At 34.7% G+C, this 8,163-nt stretch overlaps 1 pseudogene; it reads right to left on the bottom strand.

The window, feature by feature from the left end:
- Positions 1 to 5,280: 5,280 nt before the first annotated feature.
- LOC119526367 lies at positions 5,281 to 8,163 on the bottom strand (annotated as a pseudogene).

Genomic DNA, 8,163 nt, shown 5'->3' with positions numbered 1-8,163 from the left:
AGAATTTCTTGATTGCATTTCCGTATCTTTCTCCATATCATTCACACCCAAAATCCTTTTCATCATCCAAAATTTGTCTCTCAAACTACTGATTTCTATTCCCTACTCCCATTGCAATCTTCTTTTTCCAATTTGCTAGTTCAGCTACTCCCCTAATATGTGTTCTTTAAATTCATAGAAACTCAGGAGTGGCTATCAATTTAAATTAATTAATATTAAATAAAATTAAATTCCTCTGTCCCAGTAACCACATTTCAAGTGCTCAGTAGCCACATATGGCTGTGGTTACAACACCCTCAAGGTTCTAGTGTTGGTGCCAGGCTAGAGTGTTAGAAAGCTCAGAAGAAGCTGGCAAAAGTGGTTACCATATCTGACAATGCAGATGTAGAAAATTTTCATTATTGCAGAAAGTTCTATCGGATGGTGCTGTTGTAGACCAACAGTCAGCAAATTATGACCTATGAGCCAAATTCAGCCTGCTGCCTAATTTGGCATGGTCTGCAAGCTAAGAATGTTTTTACATGATTTTACATTTTTACATGATTTTAAAAAATCAAATGTAATAGATTTTTATAGGAAGCACTAACTTTGTACCCCAATAAAATACCTATATCATATCCTCAATTTTGCTTGCAAAGCCTAAAATGTTTGCTTTCTGGCCCTTGTCTGAAAAAAAATTTCCATCACCTGCTCTAGAACACTGAGTGCCTTTGCTTTTGTATGATAGACCAGTCTCTTATGACACTTTCTCATCCAGCTTTGATCCTCACCTTCCCTTCATCCCCAGAATCAATCATCCTTAAAATTTGTTTTAAGGTTTTCTTAAGGTTAAGGTTTTTGGTTCTGTGTTCTTGATGTAGTATAAATCCAAACTGTTAAGTATTATTTTGCATTTTAACATTTTACATGAATGTTACCATTATTGTACATATCCTTTTGCAACTGACTTTGAACTTAACATTGTTTTTGAGATTTCTCCATGTCAGCAGATGTAGATTATTTTCATCATTGTAAAGTGTTCATTTTTTATATAAATAAATGAGGCTTGTGCTGGTTTGGAGCTGTTATGTACCCCAGAAAACACCATGTTCTTTTAATCCATCCCTTTAGGGGCAGACCTATTATAGATGGGACCTTTTGGTTAGGTTGTTTCAATTGAGATATGACCCAGCCCATTCAAGGTGGGTCTTAATCCTTTACTGGAATCCTTTATGAGAGAATAAAAGACAGACAGTTGAAGAGAGAGTTTAGAGAGAGAGAAATGCCCCAGAGATGCTAAGAGAGAACCCACAGATGCCACTGGAATCAGAAGTTGAAAGTGATGAAACCTGGAAGCGATGGACCAGCAGATACCGGCCACATGACTGAGGAGCCCTGGATGCCAGCAGCTTTTCTTCAGAGAAGGTACTCTTGTTGATGCCTTAATTTGGACATTTTCACAGCCTTAGAATTGTAACTTGTAACTTAATAAATCCCCATTGTTTTAAAAGCCAACCCATTTCTGGTATATTGCATTTCAGCAGCTTTAGCAAACCAAAACAAGACTTAATTCCTCTTTTGAACTATTTGTTTCTCCTTTATCATTATTACAAGTCAGTGCTTCACTGAATATCTTGCATTCCTGTACACATGTACATAATTTCCCATGGGGTTGTCCCTAGAAGTAGAACTACTCAGTTTTAGAGTATACTGAACTTTAACTTTACTATAGAATTGCTCTGATTATACCAATTCTGGTACATATAATGTACTATCTCCTAACTGCAATTTTTAAGTTCCGGGTTCCCCATACACTATGCATCATTTGATAATACTGGACATTAAAATTGCCATATGGATGAGTTTGAAATGGTTTCTCTTTGTTTTAATCACTTATTAGATTGTATCTCATCAGTTTAATTACTTGTAAGAATTCAAGTGCTCATTGGTTATTCTTATTTCTTTTACTGGAATTATTTTTTTCTTAATAAATAGTATAGGTTCTTTATATATTCTGTATACTATTCCTTTGCTGATTTACATGGGTTGTAAATATCTTTCTTCAGTTTCTATCTACCTTGTCTTTTTACCTTGTTTATAGTGTCTTAATGTACAGATGTTTTAAATATTAATGTAATAACTTCTATCACTTTTCCTTAAGGTTTTTGTCTAAAATTTTTACAGTTTTGCTTTTCATTTTAAGTTCTTTAAACCATAAGGCATTTATTTGAGAAGTAGGAATCTAATTTTGTTTCCATGAAGATAGCCAGTTTCTCAGCTTTATTCATTGAGGAATAATTTTTCCCTGGTGATAAATATTGCCATCTTTGTTATACACCAAGCTCCTTTCCATTAGTTTATTTGTCTAATTTGTGCTGGGTGCAGGGTAGTCACAAATTTTTCTTTTCATATGTAGGTGGAATTGATTCGATATTTTGTTTAGGAATTTTTGTATCTGTGATCAATTAGCAAAATTTGCCCATGTCTCTTCTCATGCAAACCTTGTATTTTTGGTTTCATGGTTATACAAGCCTTACAAAATAAGTTGAGAACTGTTCTCTTTTTGCCTTATGGAGAAAATTGTACCTATTGAAGGTAGAACTTGCCATTAAATCATCTTACCTTGCTGTGTTTTTGTGTGGACATTTCTATTTCTTAATGATTATAAATTTTCTGAGTTCTCTAATTTTTCTTGATTCCATTTAGATAAATTATTTTTGAGGAAACTTTATATTTTTTTATTTAATGATATAAGTTATTTGTAATATTCTTTAGACTTTTTAAATTTCTATGCCATTTGTAGTTATGTCGCTTTTTATTGCCCATTTATGGCTGCTTTATTTTGTACTTGATTCATTTTTGCTAGATGTTTGTCTGTTTTGTTAATCTTTTCAAAGGACCAGTTTTGCTTATCCTGTTTTTCCCTTTTTTCCTACTTTTATCTTATTTCCTTCCTTTATGTCCTGTGGGCTTACTCCATTGTTTTTGCAACTTCTAACCTAGCTTGATGTCTATCCTTTCTTCTATAGCTTCCTTAAGTTTAATTTCAAGTGTTTTCTAACTTTCATTATTTCTTTTTTGTCCTATTACTTATGTAGATTTTTTTTACCAACTTGGAAATTTTTGTTGTTGCTTTTTTAAAAAAAATGGGCAAAGGGCTTTAATAGATATTTTTCCAGAAAAGATAAAGAAATGACCAATGAACACATGAAAAGATGCTCAACATCATTAGCCAATAGAGAAATGCAAATTAAAACCACAATGATATACCACTTCACACCCACAGGGATGACTACTGTTTTTAAAATGGAAAATAAGAGTTGGTGAAGAGAAATGGGAACTCTAGTGTATTGTTCATGTGAATGTAAAGTGATGAGTCACTGTGGAAAGTGATAATGGCAGTTCCGCAAAAAGTTTAATATAGAATTACCATTCGACCCAGCAACCTCACTTCTAGGTATATTCCCAAAGAGAATAAAAACAAGGGCACACATATTTGTACACCAATCTTTATAGCAGCATTATTCACAATAGCCAAAAGCTGGAAATAACCCAAATGTCTATCAACAAATGAGTGGATTAACAAAATGTGGTGAAAACACACAGTGGAATATTATTCAGCCATAAGAAAAACAAGTTATGAGACACACTGAACACAAGAACTCTGAAAACATTATGCCCAGTGAAATAAGCAAGACACATAAGGACAAAAATTGTGTAATATCACTTATAAGAGATGAAATAGCAAATTTGCAAAGCAAGAAAGCAAATTAGAGGTTACAGAGGAGGGTGAGAAGAAGAAAGGCCAGTATATATTTTAAAATTTTTTTAAATTGAAAAAAAAAAGCAACTGCCTGACAGTTTGCTCTCTAAGCTGATAGTCCCCGTGACAGTGGGAATGGACAAGTCTGAATTCCAAAAGGCAGGCCGCAAGCTGGAAACTCGGATGCAAGTTTTTGATGAATTCCCCGGGAGAAGTTCACTAGGTAAGTAGAGATGAAAAAGACTTCCTTCTGACAACTGAAATCATATTTCTCCTTTTAAGGCCTTCAACTGATTAGATGTCTCTCATTGATGAAAGCAATCTCCTTAGTTGATTGTATATGTAGTCAGCCATAAATGGAATTGACTTATTAATAATTTAAATCCATGAAATACAGTAGCAATCATAAAGACTAGTGCTTTCTTGATCAAACAACTGGACACCTTAATCCAGCCAAGTGGATAAATAAACTTTACCATCACAGTTGTGTTTTCTTTTCTTCTTTTTAAGCATAAACTGAATATTTAAATTGCAAATCATAAGGAAACCAAGTATTTGCACCTGTTACATCTGCAGAAATTGAAAACACTGAAGAATGAAGACCATACAGCAAGCTGCTAATATACCTCCGTTTAAGAACTGACTTAACACTGGGTTTTTCTGACAGGACACAGGGACAAGGTGGCCCGTGATTTTCCTGAGGTTCCCTTTGTATTGGGGCCGAGTAGAGCACAGTGATTTCAAAGGAAATAAGAACAGAGTCCTCCAGGACAGTAAGTCAGAATTTCTGGTTAAACCAATCTCTCACAAGTTATACAAGCATATTTGAATACCACTAGAAAAGAACCTGCATGCATGAGGTGCCAACTGTTAGAAATTTTGCACAGAATTAGAATGGAACAGCATCTTTGACTTTCCAGGTAATTTTATGTATCAGGATATGGTTAATTCCTTGGTGTTCAAGGCCTACTCTTGAAGATGCTGTTAAACAAAAGCAAAAATTACCTCCTAGAGAGAAAATCCACGTTCTAAGAGACAAAACATTTTATCTGGACAAAAGGATAATTTAACTCATGAAACTCAAGAACACAAAACAAATAGAAAGGCACGGCATTTTCCTACACAAAACATTACCACTTCCCCACTATTCCAAAGACATCCAATAAATAATTTTTTGGCAAACAGGCCCAGATCAGAACCGCAAGCAAAAACTTGACAAGTGGAGAACACAAGTCTCAGCTCCCTCACAGAAACACTGCTAGAGTTACCCAAGAATGTCAGCACCACCCAAAGCTTGGCCTGCTGTTTTGTCTTTTGCGAATGATTGAATGGCTGGAGTTACCATACTGCTTTACAGAACAGTTCCATCTGGTAATGCCCAGGCAATGGGTGAAGCCAAAGAGTACAACAGAAGTACCCTCTCACAATTCCTTTATCCTCTTACCAATGCACTAGGTTTGAATGCTCAAGTCAGGCTTCAGGCTGGCAGTTCTTCAGCAGGACCTCTTCTCACCCATGCTTTAGGTCTTCTGCTCTCTTCAGGCAGGGAAGAGCTCAGGAGGCTCTCCCCATAGCAATACTTTGCTATGGGATCCCTACAGGTGTTCTCATGCTGCACACTCTGGGACAAGGTCCTGCATTTAACCAAACACAATTCAACATGATCTTACACTTCTAGGAAAAGGTTCTGGAATGCCACAGCTGCCGGGTTGAGGAAATGCTCTAGGAAAAGTTGGTTGTTGGCAACAAGAGATGCAGTACTCACAGGTTCTACCACAGTCTTTGGACAAGCAGCCATTGTAGCAGTATTGCTTTGTGCTAGGGATGTTGACATGTCAGCAACCTTTCACCAGCAAATACTTCCTTTCACAAATGTGTCTTAGTTCATCCGTGATGAGGTGCTATCCTTGAATAGAATTACGGCACTGATAGCCTGGTCATTGTACTTTCCAGGGAATGTGTTGAACATGGTGTTGAACCTGGAGGAGATTCCAGTCTCTCACTGCCCTCTTCTACTGCTTGAAGGTGCTGGTGAGGAAGTACACAAGTGAGAGCCTGAAGTCGCAGAGTGAGCACCCACCTCTTCCGCAGAAGCAGGTGAGACTATGGCCCCCACGTTTACCAAATTGGCACTGACAAGGGGTACAAGAGCACTACATGCCTAGCAACTCCAACCCTGCCATCCCAGCTGAGAAGCCCTGTGACCCATGGTCCAGCTATATTGTTATTTTTTTGTTATTCACTTCTACTTTTTGTAATGCATCAAAAATGTGAATTGTATGTTTTTGTTTCTTTTGTATTTGTTAAATCATCTTGTTTTGTGACCTAATGTGTGGTTAAATTTTGCAAATGTTTAACAGTGTATGTTTGAGAAAAATATCTGTTTCCTAATTGTTGGATGTAGTTGTATATATTTTGTTGTATAAATTTTCAAATCTTTTATATCTTTACCTATTTTTATAAGTGACTTGTCATTTACTACAAAAAGTATAATGGTTTCTTCAACAATATTGGATTTGTCAATTTTACTTTCCTAGTGAATTTTTCTTTTGTCACTGTAGTCACTCTTTTCCCCTAATAATACTTTTTATCTTAAAGTAAATGTGGCTGTCATCTCATATGTGGTTAATATTTACCTGTATATGTTTAATATTTACTTGCTGTATTTTTCTTCCCTTTCTTCAAACCTCCCAAGTTAGTATATTTTAGGTGTAACTCTTTAAACAACATTTTAATAGATTTTGGTTTTTAGTCCAAATGGAATTATCTTTTATCTAACAACTTAGGTCCATTTATGTTTATTGCTATAACTGCTATATTTTTATTTACTATTATCAAATATTTTATGCTTTCAGTCTACTCTGCCTTTTGTGTTTCTTCTTCACTATTTGCCTCTGGATTGATGGGAATGCATTATTTCTATTTTTCAAATTGATGAGCCTTAAATCATTTGACAAACGTATTTGACTTTCCAAAATCCAAGTTTCTGAACTATATAGGTTATAAATCATTTTGATAAGAGCCAAGTTTTCATTCTTTTTCTAAAAATGAATTTAATTGTGCTTTCACTCTTCATTGAGTTGACCATAGAATAGTAAGTTGACAATTATTCTCTCAGCATTTAACTTTTTTGTAGCATTCATTTTTGCTGTTGAATCTTGGTCTAATTGTTGTTCATATTTTATTAATTTATCTCAAAACATTTCATATTTTATTTATTCAGTTACACACATACACCTACTCCACACCCACCAAATAGACACTCCTCCTTCCCCTTCCCTCTATTGCCCAAAAACTTCTAACCTAGTTTCTATCTGTGAATTTGTTATTTTTGTACATATCTTATAAGTGATATATAATGTTTGCCCTTATGTATCTTGCTTATTTCATTAAACATAATGCTTTCAAGGTCCTTCCATGTTGAAGCATATCATAGAACTTCATCCTTTCTTATGGCCAAATAATATTCCATTTTTATACATAATCACATTTTGTCTATCCATTTGCTGATGTACACTTGGTTTATTTCCACCTTTTGGCTATTGTGAATAATGCTGATAAAAACAAAACATTGCTGTACAAGCATCTGTTTGAGACCCTACTTCACTTTCTCTGGGTATACACCAAGAGGTAGAAATGCCATGCAATTGGTAATTCTATGTTTAACTTTTTGAGAAACTGGCATATTGCATTCCATTATGGCTGGACCATTTTACATTCCCAACAACAATGCACTAGAGTTCAAATTTCTGCCCATCCTCATAAACAATTATTATTTTCTTTTTAAAATAATAGCCATCCATGTGGGTGGGAAGTGGTATCTTGTAGTTTTTATTTGCATTTCTCTAATGGCTAATGATACTAAGCATCTTTTCATATGTTTGTTGTCCATTGGCATATCCTCTTTGGAAAAAGGTCAATTCAAGTTCTTTGCTCATTTTTAAATTGGGTTGTTTGTCTTTTTGTTGTTGCATTGTAAAAATTCTTTATATATTCTGGATATTAAGCCCTTATCAGATATGTAGTTTGCAACTATTTTCTTCCATTCTATAGGTTGTCTTTTCACTTTCTTGATAATATCCTTTATTGTACAAGAGTTTTTAGTTTTGATGAAGTCAAATTTATCTATTTTTTTTCTTTTATTGCTCATGCTTTTGGTGTCATATCTAATAATCCATTAACAAATTCCAGGTCATGAAGGTTTGCCCCTATTTTATCTTCTAAGAGTTTTATGGTTATACCCCTTATATTTAGGTCATTGATCCATTTTAAGTTAATTTTTGTATATGGTATGAGGTAAGGATCCAAATTCATTCTTTTGCATGTTGACATCCAGGTTTCCCAACATCATATATTGAACAGACTATTCTTTCTCCATTGCATGTACTTACCACCTTCTTGAGAATCAATTGGCCATACAT

This window comes from Choloepus didactylus, chromosome 1 (genome assembly GCF_015220235.1).
Source record: "Choloepus didactylus isolate mChoDid1 chromosome 1, mChoDid1.pri, whole genome shotgun sequence".
Lineage (NCBI taxonomy): Eukaryota > Metazoa > Chordata > Mammalia > Pilosa > Megalonychidae > Choloepus > Choloepus didactylus.
Note: the sequence above shows the minus strand (reverse complement) of the source record. Positions and strands in the feature narration are given on the sequence as shown.